A 21790-nucleotide genomic window follows, 5' to 3' on the forward strand; every position below is an offset into this window, starting at 1 on the left:
GGCCTATATGGGATACATTTACCTCGGTGTTATTTCAGTACAGATTCCTTGAACAGGTATCAAAATCACCAATAACTTAAAATCCCGTGCTTTAAACAGGAACTAGCGTACGACTTCTGAAATTGCAGAGAATAAGGAAAACATTTTAAAATGTATTTTTAGCACGAATTATAAAAAAAGAAAAATCTATCAAGGCAGAAAAATGCCTCTTATGTAATTTCATAACATAAATGGCAGCATCTAGAGACCCAATAAAGGGCCTGTGAGCCCAACAGCATGTCTATTTTATTCAGCTAACACAGGCAGCCCAACAAAAAACATTTTCTTTCCCTGCAAAGTTTTCTTTCCGCAGCATCCAATAGCCACCTTTTTATTACCTTACTATTTTTGAGATAAGCATTCTGTATCATCTACTTTTTCACTGGGTCAATCTGTAAGAGGCAAGAGAAGCCTGATCAATAGAATTACAACAATGAAATGAAAGGAAATAGATTTTGATCCCCAATTCTCTCTACTTTGTAAACACTAAAAATAGAAAAAAATGACAAACTTGTAACTCCAATATGTACACTGTAGATGGTTCCAACAAGTCTTACAGTTCCTAAGCTGCATTCGAGTCCACATTCACCTAGGTGTGTCCCTCAAAAGCTTGTGCTTTCTCTTTTCTGAGACCAGGTCCTCAGGTGACTGCTGTAGATCTTGCAATCCATAAGAATCCTGAATCCCTTCAATCTGTGTGCTGGGCTTTGTAGTACAAGGTACTGCTGGATCAGCATCACCCAGTAACAAATGAAAAAACAATTGACAGGAAGGGAAAAAAGCAGAAGAGAGGAGACATTCAGTGATATGGAGAAGTAAAGGGACTTGTAATACTTCGATCTACTTCTTTGCTTCGAATGGAGCATCCTCCACTGACACCGTGTTCAGGTCACATCTATGGAAAGAGCTGAGTCAACTTCACTCAAACCTGTGTGTTTATTATTCAAACAAGAACTAAACTGCTCAGAAAGGTTTGATCAGTTTGAACACAGCGACTGAATTCACAGCTTTGGTTAACACACAGAAAATATCTGAGACAGAGATTCATGCAGAGCTTGATCTGAAGCTTAACACTTCTCAGTCACCATTTCCCTGAAGTCCTACAAGAAGAATCTTGCTTTGACTGCATTTCAAAGGAGACGGAGGAAGAAAAGTAGGCAACTAGTATATAGACTTATTATATATATTTAATTTTTTTTGTTGAGGTCCAGTGACTCAAGAAAGACATTTAAAGTATGTTCACATTATGTGGAATTTTGCTCCCTCCAAGGTACATCAGCACAATAGTCTTCATATGGTTGCAACTCACTTGAGCTACTGCACTAATATTGAAATGGCTGTCATGCTTCCAGAAATAGTCCAACTATTTGCAGACAAGAAAAACATCAGTGCAGAACAACACTAACAAAACAAACCTCCAGGCCCAAGCTGCTTGGTAAAATACACTATTGTGCAGAGTTTTCATAGACTATGAACTGTTATCTCAACTCATTATGTAGAATGGATTACTTGGCTGTATATGGTTTATATGACAAGGCACAGAAATTAAACTCTATTAATGTTTGTTCATGACAAGCTCTGCTCCGCACTAGATGTCTTTTTTAATAAAAAAGTTATCCTGATCCCATATACAACAAGAGGTCATCTCACAAGCAGATACAGAACATTTGCCAGTCCCTCTTAGGAGAGAGGTCATTAGCAGTCATATGAAGAGATGCAGTCATCAACTTCTGAAGGCGGCGCCCAACAAAAAGGGATCTAATTATCCCTAATATTTGGCTAGGAATTTTGTTTGTGTCTGCCAAAATAGGGAGAATAATGGAATCTGCAAACAATAGGGGAGTTTGGGAAAATATTTCTTCCTGCTGCCAAAAAAAATTAAAAACACACAGTAATGAAGATATGAATCTCTTTCCGTCCATGGTCCATAGTAAAGACACATGAATCTGAAGAATGTTATCTTTAGAACTTTCCCCTGCTTCTCCCCCTTGCCTTCCGCATGCTATTTATCAGTTGTCTGTGCATTGCAGACTGTCATTCGGCTATAATGGCCTTCATATTTCTCTCCATAATATTCAGAAATTCATCTGTGCATTATGAGACAAAACATGAAAACAACTTTTATTGATGAAATCTAAGAGACTGTCAACCACAATGCCAGGGAAATTAATAAAGACAGATTGGACAGAAAAATTTAAAACGATGTTATCAATCCATGAAATAATTCAAGAAGTGAGCCTTCTTACACTGACTTAACACCAAAACTCCCACAGACTTCAGAGACGAGGCTGAGTATACACTGGAGAAAAATCCTTGAAATTACAAGTTATTAGAATGATTAAACATCAGATACCACTTATACAAGCCATTAAGATTCAGCTTGTCAATACCACGTGCTTTTCAATTCTCCGGTATCACTTGCAAAGCTTAAGCAGAACCCCATCCAAAAAAGCAAATAGTTTTAAGTAATGCAAAATCCTAACAGAAGCTCTGACAGTATTTGTACTTCCACAGATGTCTATTTTGGGAATATGAAAGTAACCTAAAGATTTTGATCCCACGGATAATTTCAAAGGCTGAGATTCAGCAATATCTACATGAAGGAAACGTGACTAAGAGCCTGATTCAGCCAAGAATTTCAATATATCATTAAAAACAGGCTTATGCTGAAGTCCTTTTTTTTTTTTTTTTTTTAAACAAAATACACGGGACTATGTTTAAGTGCTTTGTTGAACTCAGGCCCAAGTTCTAATTTCCTTTATTTATCTTAGATACAAAATGGCTAAAGGAAGGGGTCAAATGCTGCAATAGATAGGTTATGGGTTTAAGGATAGTGGAACTGCTGCTACGGACTTCTATGGGAAGAAAAAGGAAAGAAGTAGTTTAACGATGGAAGCAATGGGAGGAATTCAGATAGTTTAAGATAAAGACTAAGCAACAACTTCAAAGTCATTTAGCTTATTTTCCCCATCTTTTCCCTGCCTGCTAATCTTCCATCTTTCCAGCTTCTGTTTTTTCAAGTTAAATCCTGAGAGAACATGTGCACAAACAACAAAATAAAATAACACTCAGAGACAGAGACTAGAACAAAGCTATTGCAGTCAGGCTGCAGGGAGCAGCCCCACATTGTCAGGGGATGCACCAAATAAGGTTTTCATTTTGTCTTTACTTTTTACAGATTCATTTTCTTTTGCTGTCACAGTACTTACACTGATTCTGAGCAAGTCCTCCTAGTAACTAAGGGAACTGAGATGGTTTTCAGGAAGCAATGCAAAGCGAGACAGACATATCTGCCTGTCCAAAGGCATCTTTTCCCTCCAGTGAACCTCACCAGGGCTACGACTCTACCTAGTGATACTGGAAGACACTGAATAAAAAACAACCAGTGAAGAAAAGTTTCTCAGCCTCTGTCATAAATGAGCTTTTCATGTTAGCAATCTGGAATTTTTAATCACATAGTTTCATAACAGTGCGTGAAATAGTACTGTACTGTGTCCTTTATCAAGTTGTGACAACACAAGAGAAGGAAGTCAGGTCATTACACACTCAGCTGATGCTCTTTGATAAAGCGGTTTTGCAGAAGGTCACAGATGTGCACTTCTATACCACAGAGGAGAATTAATTAAGAAACTACAAGTTCATACTTTGGCTATCCCCAGATGTAAACACAGACAGGAGGATTTGCATTCCCTATTCCATGCTCTAGCCTGCCCCCAGACTGTCAATAAACTTATCACCAGCACTATCGGAGCTGTGTTCCTAGCAACTCCAAAACAGAACTGAAATATAAGGATGCATTTTGTTTACCAGCTTCTGGGAAGCCTTCCTTCTTCAAAGCTGCGCATAGGCTACAACAGCTCTTTCATGTGGCGTGGCAAAAATGCAGGCAATTTTCACGTAGATAGACTGAAGAGATAGGGAATGTGCGGGTGAAGGGGAAAATGCAGGGAAAAAATAATAAGGAAGGAAAGAAAAAAATAACTAAGTAAAAAAGTAATTTTCACTCTACTCATTTTTATGGGTATACACAGACACACATAGGTTTAAAAGCATGCATACATATTTAACTCCTAGCTACCTTTTACAGATCTCTGTTACACATACTAGACTCCTACTTACCTGACTCCCCTGCAGCTTTAACAGGACACAGCATTTCCCACAGCCTGTTCTAAACCAGGACCTGCACCTGCAGCTGTCCTGCTCTTTCAAATAACTGCAGAGTCCCAACAGAAAAGATGAGTCTGTACCCGCATACAAAATCAACTTCATCTTGAAATATTTTATTTAAACATGCCAATGGACAGATCAGGATAAGACATTTCATTATCTCTGAAACCAATTCATAGGGGTCAATATACAGGTATCTCTCTTTTAAAGAGATTTGGAAGATTTCTGATCAAGCACACAAACCCAAACTCTCTCAAAGACAGGCAGGACAGCAGGATCATCCACACACACATGTAACACACTTCTGAATAAGCCCTGGCTCAGGTGCAGTGCAAAGGGCTGGCTGAAAAATTCCACCTGAAAAATAAATATCTTTTTAAGACTGCACTCAGGGTAAATATGTGCAAGGTAGCTAAGAAATGTCTTTATTTTTAATGAAATGCAAACATTTTAATCACCATTTGACTTCAAACACATGGACAACACCCCCAAATAAGTGAATTTCATTATGTTAGTGTTGTGTTCCTGTATATATTAAAGCATCCTAAAAGCTGGCAGTAGGACAGCATAAGCTATGTTAGAGTTTATCTGAAGACTAAAACTCAAACGCTGCAAATAAATGAATTGTGGATACATCTAATTTGAACAAAGCTGCACAAAATAGCGTGGAAAACCCTTTTCCATGGTCTAATTTACTCGTCAGCACAAGAGGAGCTTATTTCATTAACTTAGTGGAATTTCAGCAACAAGTTTTATGCCTGTTTCAGGTATTTCTTTCTTGCGTTCGCAGTGTTTATTCAGGGTGTACGCTGAAGGACAGGGAATGCAACAGATACATTTTAAGCTCTTCAACCTAAATCCTTCTTTTTGGCCTCCTGCCTCTTCCCTAAATATTAAAACAAACGACTCATTTCTTTAAGACCTCCTTACTAAAAATAGTTGGCTGGGCTGCTTAATTGTGTTAGCTGAAACACAAACAGATGAAAAGGAAAGGGTTTTGCAGGGAAAACATTGAAGAGAAAAAAAAAATTTAGATTTCATCTGGCCTTCCCATCATCACTCGGAGAATTGTTTTGTAGTTACATCATCAGGAAATAAAATACTATCCTCTGCGGACCCCGACTCTTTACAGAAGGAGGAAAAAAAAAAAAAGAAGGCTTGAAGTTCGTATCGCCCTCTGAGGAGCTCAGCTAAAGTCACTTTTTTTGTCAGGTTAAAAAGCAAGCAAGCAAAAAGGCATAAAAAGGAACCCCCCTGAGGCCGGCTTATTAAAGAAGATGACCTTGAAGACAATTTCTTAGCTCAAACTCCAGGCTGAGTGCAAGAGATTGCAGCTCATCAGCTAACAACTCCTGCCGCCTTCATTACGGACACTATAGCAAGGAGCTGTGGCAGCCCGGACCTCGGGCACATTCTTCCACGGGCCGGTAGGCAGCCGCGAGGCTTTCGCACCGTCCGGAGTGTCAGCTGGAGCCAGGAGGTATTAATAAGCTTCTCCCAGCGCTGGCCATCACCGAAACGCCGCGACCAGGCAGCGAAAGGCTCAGCTCCTTATATGGCGAGGTAATGACGTAATGCTCCATAGGCTTGGGGCTCGCCCGGCGCCCATCTCCCATTGTTCCTTCGCTGGGACCGCTGCCGTGTCCGTCCGTGGGACCCGCTGCTGTTCCTGGGACCGCTGCCGCCCGTGGGACCCGCTGCGGCGCGCAGCCCCCCGCCAGCCCCGGAGCTGCAGGTAAGAGCGGGAGGGCAGGAGAGCGCTGCTGCCAGCCTTCTTTATCCTACCGGGACGCTTCTGGCGGAAAGGTCGCTTTCGGAAAAAGAGGGGGCAAAAAAAAAAAATAATTGAAAGGGGTGAGGAGCGGAGAGCGGTGGCAACGGCACCAGGAGGTCTGGAAGATGCCCGGGCACTCGGAAGCGGGATGAGCAGCTCGAGCGCTAAAAGCTGCGCTTTAAACGATTCCTGCGGAGCCAACAGAGGAGGAATGAATTTCAGGCTGAGGAAAGAGGCAGTTGTGAATTACACACACTTTCCAAATTGTTGGATAAAATCATGACTGCATCCGAAGCTGTGGAAGGAGTCCAACTGTATTGTAATATATTAGGTAGGGCTACTGCTGCATTTATATGCATATGCTATATATTAGGATACATGTGCGAGCACATGTCTCTAAGCACTTAGGCTACTTTTGAACAACTTTTACTGCAGCTCACAGGGCGATGTATAAATCGCCACAGACGTTATTTTGCAGTAAGATTTTGCCATGTCCGAAACAAACAACTGTAACTAGGGTTTAATTACTAACAAACTTTGCAACTCCTACACGCTGCTTCCCTCTTCTGTGTCTTGTGTGCAAGTGTCAAGCCGCGAGAGGACAGAGCTGTCAGATTTTCAGGAAAAAACTTGAAACACTGCTCACCAGACAGACAGAGGCTTTACAAACCAGAAAGCTTGCTGCTCTCTGAGGCTGGCTCTGCAAGGTGTTGCAGTTAGCAGCTCCAGAAACTGAGACGGAGAAGCAGCTCCGGCGAGGCACTGAGCACCTTGAAAGAGCAGACTTCAGCGTGTTTACAGCTCACATCTGCCTAGCACACAAAATTACACTGTCCTCTCCCTGGATTAAGGACCAAGCCCTGTCAAATCGCTGTTTATAGGAACAACTGCCATTAAGTCAATTGTACTGTCCTACTTGCAAATTCAGGCTACTAAGCATTGCTCTCCTGAGCCTTATGTGCACTTTAAATGTTGCACAAGTTCGACTGTTTAACCCCTTTAAGCTCAGACAAACTTCTCAAAAGGAAAATCAGACTTTGTTGTATTTTTTCCATTTCCCTTAACATGAAATTAAATAGGCATTCAGTGTTAGTACAGATAGCAGAAAGGTGTAGGCATTCAGTGTTCATACAGACAGCAGAAAGGTGGCTGTTTTTTTTCCCCTCTTTCATCCAATGTTTTAAACCCTGCAAAATCCTTGCTCATGTATGTATTTAAGAAAAATTTCAGCTGATACAATCCCATCTTTTCCAACCTTCATGATTCTATTTGTTTTGCTTTATTGTCCAACATACAAGGAGTTAGAGACTAAGAATCAAAATACCATGTGAACACTTGGTGAAATTTTTCAATTCTTAAAAGAATTCAGTGGTCATTTTCCCCATGGCTCTAAAATCTTAAATATATACAAACATTTCATTTCAAAGATAACTCAGATATTTCTGTATTAATCACCTTGGCATTTAAATAAAGGTCAAATCCACACTTCCAAGATAATCTTCCTTGTAATAAGCAAAGTCTACACCTCTGTTGATACCTTTAGTCTACCTGGCTATAGAATCACGAGGGCACTGTGTAGTACATACAGAACAACAAGAATCCCAGAAACCAGAACAAATGGAAGCTTGTATTAGAAAACCAATACTCAGGATCAGTATCCTAAACCCTTACAATGTCTTCTGCTTGCTGATCTGCTGTATGTACATCTCTTGCAACCTACATCTCATCCCAGATAAATGATTTAGTTTCCTATACATCCTATTTCCAGTGGGTTTAGTAATTAGTAAACGCATCTGCAAGTTATAAAGTAAAAGCATTAACTACGTTGTGAAAAGATATGTTGCAAATCAAAATTAAGAAACAGAACTTCAAATGTGTCTGAGGAGGAGCGATAACCAGAAGTCAAAGGACTACAATATGATGAACAAAGAATATTTACAGAAATATTACACGTGCAATAAACTTATGTCATAAAGGCAGGAAGCAGAAATAGAGAAAAGACTACCCATAGCTAAGAGACTATTTCAGCTCTTCTAAATCCAGCACAGGAGGGCAACATGTACCATTATTTATTGCTTTAGAAATATCCAAAGTACCATCTGTACTGTGAATACTGCTAGTCTAATACAAATCATGGTATCTATCAATAAACAGAAGAAATCTATTTCCCATAGCCTGTCTTCCAGAAAGACAGACTTCCTTTTGAAGGGAAAAGTTTCTTCACTTAATACCTACAGGACCAATTTTGCTCTCGTTTCTACTGGTTAAAGTCCAAAATAATTACTCAGGTATCATGATTAACATTTCTTGCAGTTGTTTTTTTTTCCCCACAGTATTATGTACCTTTGTTTTGTCACAGATTTCTTTGTATGTATTGAGACTACCTAATTTTAAGCAATCAAAATGTTAGCTTGCATCACTTAACAGTAAAAGGAAAGAAGACAGTAAAGGAAAAGAATTGGCATGTAATTAAGTCTTGAGCACCTGCATTCCTTCACTTCAGTTTCTCCTTACTTACAACATACAATGTAAAGAGAAAGCACTTTAAGAACAAGCACATCCTCCAGAAATGAGAGTCAGCTTCCGATCAGACTGCATTGGCCCTTTGTTCCTTCCCCGTCACTTCCCTTCCTTCCACTGACCGCTATCACATAACTGCTGACAGCAAAAGTTTTAGATTGATCTAGAAGATCAACAGGTATCACTTGCACTTTTTTTTATTTTCCCCATTAGTACTAATATAATCAAGTCATTGCTCGCTTTTTCTTACTAACAGCACTTTCCTGTTATTTACCTACTTGTGTGATGAATGATCACATTTGCCACTGGCATGGGATAGTTAAAAAAAAAAAAAAAAAAAAAAAAAAAAAAAAAGAGGGAAGCCTGATTTTAGTCCTAAAAACAGTTTCTACGGTGTGGCAGTTCTTAAAAAGCTGGCACTTTTCTTCAGGGAAAATCCTTTATCAGATGTAGATTGGCATGGAAAAGCAAGCAGCTACCACTCCTCAGTAACTCTCCTGCAAACAGCTTCTCTCAGATCCTGGGTGTGGTATGACCTGAACACAGTTCATTACAGAAGCAATTAAAATAACCCATAAAAATACTTAAGCCAGAGAACACTAAGGAGGTTATAATGTAGAAAGACACGTCTTTAAAAACCATCCTATAAAATTTAATTCTGACTCATTAATAGTTCCCTTTAATACTTCAGCCTGTTATCAAATTGATGTGAACTTAGAAACTGTAACTTACCACTAAAAATACATTTATTTTAATTGCTTAGGTCTGTCTTCCTCATTTTAAATGGATTTTGCCGGGCATCCATGAGGTTTACCTTGAGTTTTTTTGATGTGGTTGAAAGCTTAGTTAGTTCCCCATTCACTAAGCTGTATTACTCAGCTCTAAAGCGTAAGAGACATGGCTGAAAATTTCTAAATATAGTGCCCAGTCTCGTGCTCTAAGTGAAGTAATGGGCATTCTGAGTCCTAATGGCTCTCGGTGCGTTATGCTGATTTTGAGGTTTGCTGTGTTGTTTCCTGTCAGTGAGGCAGGAATCGCTTTGATTGCACGGCCAAGGCACCATGTTGTTTCTGGAAGGTCAAGAACAGCAATTTCACACGTCTTGACCAATGGAGCACACTCAGGCATTTATAGCTCACTTTCCTCGAGCGTTCAGAAACTCAAGGAAAGCGTATTTGAAGATTTTCTGTAGCACTTGGTAGCCTCCAGTTTAAAAACAGTACAAAATCAATACTTTTCAAAGCACTGCCTGCTCAGCAGGGTAACTGAAATGAGGTGATAAAGAAGGTGAATGCTCCTGCTATAAACGAACACTAGGTTAGCCAAGATAAGACAACACCCAGACCTCCTTTAATAATAAGATGGGGGAGAAAGCTCAAACTGACCTGGCTTAGCAGCATTTCAACACAACTCAACGTCCTACAATCTCAGTCACTCAAGATGATAAACGCACACATTTTCCTGTTGCAGAAGTCACCCCTTCTGCGACAGCTCATCGTGTACGTCATGGTGGTGTAAAACATCCACTTCAGCCTTGAGCTGGGCAAGGGGACCTGTAGATAACCACCAGAGAGTAGTCACTGAAGAACCCACGCTGTTTTACTTCATGCTGCATGCTCATAGAAGCAGAGCAACCAGAGCCCACCATCACCTTGTGCTTGAACTTCAGCAAACCCTGAAAAAAGTGCTACTAGCAGGGGGCACAAAGCTCTGATGAACATGACTGAAAACGTGGATATAAGAGGTGAAATGAAATACTTTTGACTAGGAGAAAAAAAAGTTATCTATCAGAGGCATTTTGATTTTTGCATAATAATTCCATAAACAGACCATTTTTAGTTTATAAAAGGAAACCTTTTCTAATCTCACCAGATGTTTTGCCCAGACTCATTCATACCCGCCAGGTCAGACAACATTCAATATTCATGTTTATGCCTGTACAATATCAAACAAAACAACCTGATCAAAACTGAGACCCTTAAAAAAAAAAAAAAAAAAAAAAAAAAACTTATTTCTTTTTAAATGGGGGTGGAGGGATTGATTAATCTTGCATACATTTCAGGGATGTAAAACAATGCACGAACCAGATTTCATTGTCCTTTACTAAATTCCAAAGGCCTGGGAAGGAACACAACAATTGCATTGAAGTTAAAAGAAACAATAGGTCAGGGAGATTTTGTTTTTGTTTTTAAAGATCTGCCTGAAACCTTATATTCAAGGCAATTTCTTTCCAATTCACTGTAAGAGTGGAGAGACAAAGCTCATCTCGTGTTTGCATGGCAACTACTGTAGTGGGTGCATAAGAGATGGGAAAAAAATTAAAATACTGACCTTAACCAGTATGTTGCTACTACAAGGCAAAACACATGCACACAAACAACAACAAAGATTGGCTGTTTAAAAATAGTAACCTACTCATAGAACTCACATTTTAATTACACACCTAGTTTTAGCTCACAGACAAAAACATCTCAAGGAATGTGTAAGCTACCTGAATTCCACCACATTTTTTTGTTTCAATCAATATTTTGGTAAAATTTGCAGAAATTTCAGTCATTAAGTCAAATTATTATGAAAATTTGGAAGTTTTACCACCACTAAGCCTGGCTTACCTGAAATTAATTCTACCCCCTATATTCCTAAACATGATTTGATTCTACTTAGCTACATAGATATTTCTTAGAAGCAGATTGATAAATGCCACAGTTGTTTTAGCTTTCAGCTACAAAATACTCCTCCCAGTCAAGCACTTACACAACTTCAGCCATTCTGTCTCAGATCCCTTCGTAGAGAAGAGGAAAGTGAATGAAGTAAGCCTCATTTATTTATGAAGTTTGGTCTCCTGAACCTGGGGGTACCACAACTCCACATTTGGGGCAGCTAGCCCATAATATAAATATCTGAAATCCAATGCTCTATGTATTAACTTGGATGTAGCTCTATGAGAACTAGGTCCTCAAACAGCTATTAATGATTTTATATAGGAAGGTGGAAAAAAAAAAAAAAAAAAAAAAGAAAGTGATTTCTTACTGCTCAAAGCTGAAACATTTTCTTAACTTACGAAATAGTACCATATAATCCTTCATGTAAAGAGAACATCTTTTGACTAGCAGTTCACATCATTCCCAAATTAAATAAGAAATTGGCTTCAATGAAAAGGCCACCATGAACCTTGGCAGGCTTAAAACTTCTCCTAAAATGTTTCTAAAAACATGTCTAAGATATAAATAGCCACTTGCATTTTCATATATATGGGTAAGCTGGACAGGGGAATATAAACCCACAAAGTTATCAAGCATAACTTCCGTATAGGACATTCCAAGACAGATAAAATAGATGGTCTACAGCATGGGGAAAAAGGATGACAGCAACTGCTGGAAGTGCTTAGGCTTCTGCTAGCTGGTGCACACCTTGATTCCCTTTTGGGAAAACAGCAGGCAACAGCTGACAAGAACCTAAAAGCATACAGATTTTGCTAACCCCTAAAAAGGAGGAGGAAAGAAAATGCAACACAGCATAGAAAAGAGCAGCCACTTACAAAAGGGTCAGCTTGTCCTTTGCTTTGTTCCCATCCCCTGATTAAAGCTCTAGATAATTATTGCCGCCCTTGTATACGGCAAAATTTTCTTATTTTAGACTTGATTAACTGGGGGGACAACAAATCAGAATTTGACAAGAATTGAACATTTTATAACCTGTATATGACCCTCTCATATACTTGGGATAACACAGTTAACCAAATAACTTGCACATTTTGTCTAGAGATAATGGTGTCTTTTCATTGTCAGCAACTGAAATCACTTTTTAAATTAATGATAAAAGCTAAAACGTATTACATCAGAAACATACTGCACATGAAAGCATGCTACAGCTCCTTCATTTCTGAGTGACATCTGAAAAGAGGAAAATACAACCTAAGCATCACAGATCATCAGCCAAGAGGCAAGAAGAGTGATCAAATAGGGCATGTAGCCAAATGCCCCTCAGTCACATAATGATTCCTGGTTATAAATCAGTTTGGGGTACAATAACGAGCTAGAGATCGTTCAACTGAATTACCAACTTGAAGAGCCTTTATTTGAAGGGGCAAGGAAAAAATACACAGACATGACCCTCCTTTTTCCTAAAAAGGCCTTTTTTCTATGGCAGTTTTTGAAAGACATAAGAGAAAAAAAAACAGAAACCAACTAAAGATGGAAAAAGTAAGCATCTCTCTTGGCTTTAGGAAGACTAATTTAGGAGTTCAAGAAACCATTGCACACAGCATAGCTAGAACTAGCTAAGTCCACTTTTTCATCCTAACAATTCAGTGTTTTTTTTCCCTAGAAAAAACATTTATTTTCCAAAGCAAGCAACAGTCACTCCAGCTGCTGAACACACGTGCAAGTAGCTACAAAAAAAAAAAAAAAAAAAGCAGCTGATTCTAAACACAAACTGTTACTGGCACTTTGACTGGACACATGTCTAAAGGATCTAACTTTCATTTATGCATAGGCAGGGTGTTTGATGTTTAACACAGTGAATTCTCAAGGCCATACAAGAGTGGACAATCTTACTTGAATACATCATAATCAACCAATCTGAGAGTAAAAGATGTTTACTTAATCACAGGTGAAGACTATTTTAATTCCTTGTTATTTAAATCTATGAAGTAAACCTTAGAACTAGAAGAAAACATTTCTCAGACTAGCAGCAGCAGCTCTCAGCTGTAGTTTCCCATCCTGTAGTCTAAAATGTCTTCTTCAAGAGGAACAGTTAGGAGAAGCAAAGGTGACAAATCCTGAATAAGAGCATCTATGCTAAGGATTAACATGCTTTAACCAAACATGCACCTTTTGATGATTCACCGAGTGTTCCCAGGCCAAGGTAGGCTGAGGTCCTGTTGAAATAACACAACTTCCAAACATCCCATGCTTCAAGTCCCAACAAATTCAGATGTAGAAGACACTTAGCAGGATTAGGACAGATGGCAAGGAAGTGAATTATTTCCCAGGCAGTGACATTGTCTGAATCAGAGCTTCAATACCTAGAATCATACCCAGAAAATTTGTAATATGTGGGAAATAGTCTTAATACAATTTATCAAAGAATCATACTGCAAATTAGGAAACTGACAGCATTCTTCATCACTTGTAGCTTCAAAGCTGTCTTTAGCCACTGAACTGCACTGTGCTGCACTGCTACCAGCTCCTTTTCACTTAAGTCCTCCAAGAGGAAGTGATGGGAAGGTCCATTTTAGGGAAAACACATACCCTCCCATTGTCAGGTCTATAAGAAAATTATTAACTCCACGAATTTGGCATCAAGGTAAATTTAAATTTCTCAATCTACACTTGCAGTAACAATTAAGGTTCAAGTTTTATGCTAAAGAAAAGAAGGGGTGCCACCTCAGCACAGTCTTCATACACCAAGGGTTTATTATACACAGATGTACTTCAGAAGCCAGCACACAAAAAAGGGCTTATTCTTGTCTTAGGATGTATGTAGATAATAAAGATTTTATGGCTATAAACATGACCTCAATAAGTCATGTAATTTTATCCACCTGCACAGGAGAGACAACACCTGCATCATTCCTAAGGAATTATTGTCTAATTGTTTTTAAGTACCCCCCCCCCCCCTTCCTAAAAATGATGATGAACTCCCAAGCCTTCCCAGACAAACCCATTCAATAACGAAGTACCTTCACCATTTGTCTTACAATATTAACAAAATATTGTAATTACAATTTAAGCACAAAAAATCTTGTCACATGTATTGGAGCACACGAAGAACACACTGCAGTTTGCAGTCAACTTCCACTTGTCTAAAAACAAGAGGCTGCTGTATGACTGAGCAGCTTATCCAGGTACCAATGGCAACTGGAAAGTCCTAAATTTTTGCCACTGCTGCTGACCAGTAACATAGAAGTAAGGCCATAGTAGCATAAGAGATAGGCACGGTGCCTGTTCCACCCATGGATGAAAAAGCAGCTCTAGACATTTACTTCTATATAAAAATCTGTGTTAAAATTGTTTTAGAGAACATCCAATTCCTGTAAATGTTATGGGAAAATGACATTTATGACTAACTAGTCCCCTCTGAGAAACATGATGTGTTGTTGTTGGCTAAGTGCCATTTTCTGTCATACCAAAAATATTAACTAATTGAAGTTTAAAAAAAGTTTGTAAGAATTGGATATTTGCACAATTATGCCTAGTTCTGGTCAAGACAACAGAACAGCTCCAGGTAAATCAGACAGCAGAGAAGCACCCATTTACCCAACTGCATCCAGGAAAAAACACTGATAAAACTGGAGGTCCACCTTGAACCTACACTCTACGATGTTACATTCAAGGGGAAAAAAAATATCAAATTACAGGCAGAAATTATCTATTGAAATTTCTTATAGATAACAAATTTCAGACTGTTTCTTAATCTAAAAGAGGTATTCAACTGACAAGTGTAAAAGGAAGACTAAAAGGTTAGAAACTTACAGAGAGCTGAAGCAACTGAGGCATTCAGGGATTCAGAACTTCTGCAAACTCTTCAGTTGCTTGAATGATGCAGATAAAATACTACACTCAAAAATTCAGCCCCCAAACTGTTAACACTTCCATGAACAGTAAACACAACGTGCAGGTGGCATTTACCTCATGAACTAAACACACATTGCTTGCTTGGGGTAATCAGTGCTAGCAGCAGCCTGACCAGGAGCTTCCAGAATTTGAGGCACAAAGAAGAGCATGCATCTTGCCCATCTTCCCATGGGGGAAAGACAAGCAGGGCTCGAAAAGACAGTTTGCAGGAGCTCAGTTAACTCCTGCTACCATTTGTCTTGGATAAATGGTAGCAGCGGGCTGCAAGGATAACACTTCCCAGTACTGATACTCCATACAGAAAATGCAAAGGTGTACACCTGCCCATGGGGAAAAAAAGGTGGAAAAGCACTATCCTGTTTACCTCTGTAATACTGCGAGCTTTGTAACGCTGGTGATTGTAAGAACAGCTCAACAATGTGTGGTCAAGCAATAACGTTTTATTAGTAATGATTAAAGCATACATTTAAAACAAAGCTCGGGTTCATAAAGACATAGGATCCCTCCTACTGATTTAACTTGCTCAAAATGCAGTCGTTTCAGTGACATTGCCATTTAAAATTTGACTAGTAACTATAACACTAAAACCTCTTGATTAATACTAATTCTCAAAATAATCCATTACAGCAAGTCAACACTGCTTTTCTATTTTAAGAAGTCTGAAGTCCAGGCACAAAATTTTACTTGTTTAAGCTGAAGGAAAAAAAAAAAAAGGACCTGGATTAGTAACTGAAAAGATTTGTCTCTGTCTTGGTGCTTTGACCCCTACACCACATCTCTTGTGGTTCATCTTTCCATTTCCTTCTGAAAGCTTTCCATCTGCAAAACTATAATTTCCTGGCTGACGTAAATTTGAAGGGTTCCAAATTCTGGTGTTGCATCTGAAATCACTTGCTTTATTTCCGACTTTACAGGCAGTTTGCTGGGGGGGAAGGAGAGAATGCACTACAGTATTATGAAAATAATCCCAAACTATTAACCACTGAAACCCAATCATATTCATGTGAGCCTGTTAAGTTATTGACACATTTAGATTCAGAACATAAAGCTATTAACACTTGCACGCCATTGAACTGACAGCAGTAATAGATACTAACTTCAAAGAATAATGAAATAATCTGAAATAGTTGTTAATAGAAAGAGGGACGGAAGAAAGAAGTAAATCTCCCAAACATAACACATCAGAATACAGCTCACAACTCATTGTGTTGTGCTTTCCAGTTGCTGAACTCTGGGAGGTTTTTCTTTTAAGGCAACTCCAAGTAAAGCTTGTTGTTCTTGAGGTCTTGTCAGGACAGAGCTCATTACAATTGTTTTTCAGGGTAGGTAGTCAAGGAAGGGAAAAAAAAAACAAACAACAACAACAAAAAAAAATCCCTGTCAGCAATTTAATAGGATATCAACGTCTTCACTCCTATCTACAAGTCATGAATCTTCCCTGTTGATTACCTCGGATGCTACAGAGGGCAGGCATTACAAGATTAGAAGTGAATGGCCAGAATTAAGAACCCATACATTGCAAATCTGAACAGTTATTGGCACAGAAGGCATTGCTATTTTTATACAATACTGGTGTTTGGATAGGTGATTTCCAAGAATATCTAGATACGGGAAGAATATAACTCGACAGATTTTTTTTGTTTGTTTGTTTATCAACTAATGTTTTAGGATAAAGTAAACCTGAATTTTAGTACTGGATTGAAGTTACTCCAACCAGATGTCACTGTTGATCCAGTCTTAAATCTCAAACTTACCAATACAAATTTCAAACATTTCTGATGCCATTTATTGTCTCCAAATTTACACTGGATTTTATAATATCTATATCCCTATTCAACCAGGAGGATTTTTTAATAAGTTAGTAGTTGTGAAATCATGGTCACAGTCAATGTTACTGTTACAGATTAATTTGGTTTTCAAAGAATATATTATCCTGTTTACATTTACGCAGCATCACAGCTAAGTACATCTGGTTATCCATTTTAAATTTTGCCCAAGTTAACCCAGAACTGGCAACACCATTCATCATATATGACTTCTATTAAGCTTTGTAAAGCAAGTCAGCGTTTTAAGCATCAGATAAAACAACGATTACCTCTCTGTGGTAGTCTGTGGAGTAATGAGCAGAACTCACACCCCCCTCATTAAAAGTCCTTATTTAATAAAATAAATTTCCTTATCAGGAGATCTGCCTTACACACAGTCTCTTGCAGCTGAGACACCCTTTGCAGAGGTTTGCATCCTAGGATGAACTAATGATTTAAAATATCTTCACATAAATAGTATACTGCAAAACAAATTTTAAAGTAAGTGCTAGCATTCTGTCGGGAAGTGCTGACTGATTCAGATAAAGCCAACAGATTACACAACAGCTATGGTATGTTGCTGCTGCTGTAATTTCAAAGGATTTTGACTTTCTTTATGACGGGGAAAAAAAAGAAGCATCAATACAGATAATAAAGAGAGCTATAAAAGTAGCCATAACATATGTCTTCATAAAAACTACCCCTTAGTGAGTAGAACTGTAGGCAAAGAAAAGAAACACACAGATACCCTAAGACCAGAAACTCAGATTAACAAACCCAAATTTTACTGCCACAAACTATGGAAGGCACAGACAGGCTGGCTTTCTTCTGAAAATAAATACTTAACGGTATTGGTGTCAAAAATTACACCAACTTTTAAGATTTACCAGAAATGATGAAGCATGTTTCTTCTCTTATAAAAGCCAGACGATGGCTTATTGCTAACTGGGAAGAATGCCTCAGACGAAGAAGCATGACTTCATCTACATTTAAAAGCTTTCAGCTTAGCATTTTTATTTGCATTGTACAGGGGGAGATTCAAGTACACGTCCAAAAACTTTAGAAGAAAGTCTCCCTCATGTTATAACCTGTAAAACCTCTATTAAGCCACATCTTTAATTGGGGAGAAAACACAAACTGGATAAAAACAGGCATTTAAGACTTACAAAAAAGCACCCCAAACATTCAAAATCTTAGTCATTTCTACAGCATGACCTCATACATATCAAGATATTGATACTGATCAGGTATATGCTAAGATCGCGATACTTTGGCAGAAGAAATGATAGAAGTCCAACTAAACAAAAAAAAAAAAAAAGAACACAAAAAAAAACCAGAACCTATTTTCACTTGCATCCTTAATCCTTAAAGAACTCAGCTATCATTACATTATTCCTTTAAAAAAAATATGATTCTAAGAACAACGATTCACTCTAGAACAAGCTAAAAGGCAAGAGTTTTGCAATCTCAGTTTCCCACGCTTTCTTTAGTTTTCCTGAAACTCAGAGGAAAAACAGCTCCCCTAGAGTCCTGTAAAAACACAAATTAAACAATATCAATGTAGTACAGGTCCCTGCAACAGCGGAAAACTGCACTTGAAAATAAAAAAGGTATCACATGACACCAAGAAGACAATGAGCTGTTTTGGGTGTCTTGTAAGAGCACATAGTAGTGCATTGCTAAATATAACATAGTGAAGCTGAAACCATAAGCATTAAAAAAATTCTAGAAAACAAGACAACACGATTGAAAACATAACATTGAGGCCAAGAGGCTATAGCATACAAGCTGAGAAATGCAGTTACAATGAACAGATGAGAGCTGATGATGACATATTTCTTTAAGGAAAAAAAAATGGTATTGCAAACAAGTACGATAGTAAGCCACAATAAAGCAGTAATTTATAACAGAAGCTCTGAAGAAAGAGTAATAAGACACTGCCCTGACTCTGTTTAACTACCTAGCATTTGTGTTCATAAAAACGGTTTCCAATGCCTGTTTTTGCTGGCCTGGTTTCAGAAAGGGTTCTTGTAGTCCTATGAAGTCAACTGCCTGGAATTATCTGTGAATACTTTGCCTCAATGATATACCTACCTTTGTCTAAAATGAAGTTACTTTACCATGAAAAGCTGAAAACGTAAATGCTAAAAATATTTTAATGGATAGGGGAGTTCCCATTCCTTTATTTACTTTTGAAGTCAACTTTTTCTGATCCTTGTGTGTTTTTGGCAAAATTACTCTCTCAGATGCAACATACCTATGTCCTTCAAAGAGACCTGGTGGCTTAAAAGTTGTTTGTTTTGTTGTTATTTTTTCAAAAACTTGCTTATGGAATCTAAGGTCACACTTTCACTTTTATTTTTCTGCTATATACATGGCCAGACTTTATAATACAAGACAAAAAAAACTAGGCTTCCCCTTGCATAAGGAGAAAGTTAAACAGGTATTCAGTCTCCATCCTGCAACCCCACATTTATCAAAAATGAACGCAGAAGCATATTTAATGACACATGATCCAAAACAAAACAAAACACCATTACAACTTTTTTTTTTTTTTTAAAAAAAAAAGAAACATTAAAATCCTTTAACAGCTTCTGAGTTCTGCTCCACAATTTAACTTCACTGAAGTGATTTTATATATTTAAGGGGTTAAAAGTATTTCCTTCTATTTCTGCTAGGATTTTAAAATTGCAGTTTATGTTTTGAATGAAAGAGAAACATTTCTACATACCCTAAAGTCTTTTGGAACAATCAAAAAAAAAAAAAAAAAAAAAATCTCTTGAAAATTCTTATCAGCTTATACAACCAATAGCTCAGATTTAGTAATTTAGACACTTTTGTTCAAATGCCCATGGCAATGCATGGTTGCTGATCAGAACTTGGCTTAAACTACCTCAATCAAACATTCAGCTTGATCTGGAACCTCGAGAGCTTTACTGAATCTAGACTTCAACAAGCACTCCGCATAGTTTGGGAAATGGAGTTGTAGACCAAACAAATGAAAAAAAGAAAAAAAAAGAGACAGGAAAAAACAGAAGTTGTACATACCTGTCATGTTCATTGTAAGGACTTTTGTTATTATTCCTTCAAACATCTGTCATCTGACTTTACTGATTTATTTACAAACAAGTCTCTGATTTCAATCATAAAATTTTAAACAGCATCCCATGTAAATTGGGATTGCTGGTTCCTATTTGGGTCGAAAGTGTTCTTTCCAAAGCAATTTAGGGGGCATCAGTCACTCGTGCATTAGTATCATTTGGACAGAGAGATATCAACTAGTTAATAAAGAAGCACTGAATAATACACCAATTAATTAAATTCAGCCAAATTTGCCTAACAAAAACAAATGACAGTGAAGGAAGCAAAAATAAAACACATGCTAATAACCTCAAGTCTAACCGTATTAACGTGTCTTAACTTCATGCACACGCAAAAACTGAGCTCATTCCAAATGAAATTGTTGGTTGTGCTTCTGTTATGGTTTTATATCTATGGCAACGGTAAATCATCTATTGAACTTCACTACTAAAGCATTCAGAGACAAGGGTGGGGAGGGGAGAGAGTTCTGTGAGTTTTTTATTTAAAAAGAACTCAAACAAGCTAATGTTATAAAGATGACAAAAGTGTATACACTGACAACACAGTAAAAAGCTGCCTTTGAAGATGGCGCAGTCGCCTTGTTCTGTCAGCCAGCAACATTCCTCCAAGCTCATTTCACAAACCTCTCCCTCTCCACTTACACCTTTTCATGTCTATTTTCCCCCATTATACTAATCTACTGCTGTAAAGAGATCAGGGCTGCTTTAAGTCTTTGAAATCAACTCAGTTTACTGTTACTCCCCCTTCCACCTAGTTTTCACATAAACGTGAAAAAATATTTTTCACATTACACTCAGTATTATGCAACTTCTGCACTAAAATAAGAGCTGTGGGGATGGAGAACGTGTTAAGAAATTTCATAGCCATGGATTTCTATCAAGTATCCCCATCAAACCAGACAAGTCTGATGGACAGTTGTACCATGGCAGGGACTTCCTCTCTCCATGCAAAAAAAAACCTCAATGCTGCCCATGAGGATGTTGCTGAGGCAGCCTATTAAGCCCCCAGAAATATATGCCTCCAGTCAGCCAGCAGCTAATAAAGAGCTGTGCAAAGGAGGCCATTATCTAAGCTCTTCCTGAACAAAAAGGATGGCTGCAACAGGAACTTGTCAGTGGAAAGCTGTAAAGACTTACTGTTTGGATATCACAGCACTGACCAGGGACAGCTGTGGAACAGGAACCTGATGTTTCAGCAGCTACTTCTGGAGGGTCATTATCACTTTTCGGGGACAGGACAGAAGGGGCCTCAGCTAACAAGTGCGTAAGCAGTACTTTGTTGAAATACACTGCTGATATGCAATTCCTTCCTCACCAGCACTCTGTAAAGGAATATGTATCATACATATGAACAACAGCAAAACATACAAGTGCTCATATTCTTTTAGACTAGGGTTTTAAGACTATTCTTGAATATCAGAACATGATTTATAAGTCAGCTGTGGGAAAAAACTAATTGAAAGGAGGCAGATGTGCTGGCCAAACCTAATCATACCTCATACCCGTTCCACAAATATCTCCCTGACAAAGTCTACAACAGGACGTAATTATCTGAGGTATTTGGAGGTTTCTTAGGTTGTTACATGAACAAATGCACAGCCTTATTGCAGGTCTCTAACAAACTAAGCATGCTGCATCTTGGTTAAGACTGAATGCTAACCTAAAAACTTGTAAACACTGGTTTTGGAAAACCATTGTGAAAAGCTTAAAGAAATATATAAAACAGAGTTGCAGTTCAGCACATCTGCAAGTTTTGGATCTAAGACCATGTCTGAATGTAACAGGAAACAACGTTTGGTCTTAAGT

At 38.2% G+C, this 21790-nt stretch overlaps 2 protein-coding genes across 2 annotated transcripts in view; one reads left to right on the top strand and one right to left on the bottom strand.

The window, feature by feature from the left end:
* Positions 1-21790, bottom strand: part of CMSS1 (cms1 ribosomal small subunit homolog) — a 232342-nt gene that overhangs the window by 189850 nt on the left and 20702 nt on the right. The window lies entirely within an intron of this gene.
* The window catches only part of FILIP1L (filamin A interacting protein 1 like), a 34595-nt gene continuing 18598 nt past the window's right edge, over positions 5794-21790 (top strand). The window contains exon 1 of the mRNA XM_032193946.1: positions 5794-5941. The gene's annotated coding sequence lies outside the window, so the exon portion shown is untranslated. The remainder of the gene's footprint in view (positions 5942-21790) is intronic.

Source organism: Aythya fuligula, chromosome 1, assembly GCF_009819795.1.
Source record: "Aythya fuligula isolate bAytFul2 chromosome 1, bAytFul2.pri, whole genome shotgun sequence".
Lineage (NCBI taxonomy): Eukaryota > Metazoa > Chordata > Aves > Anseriformes > Anatidae > Aythya > Aythya fuligula.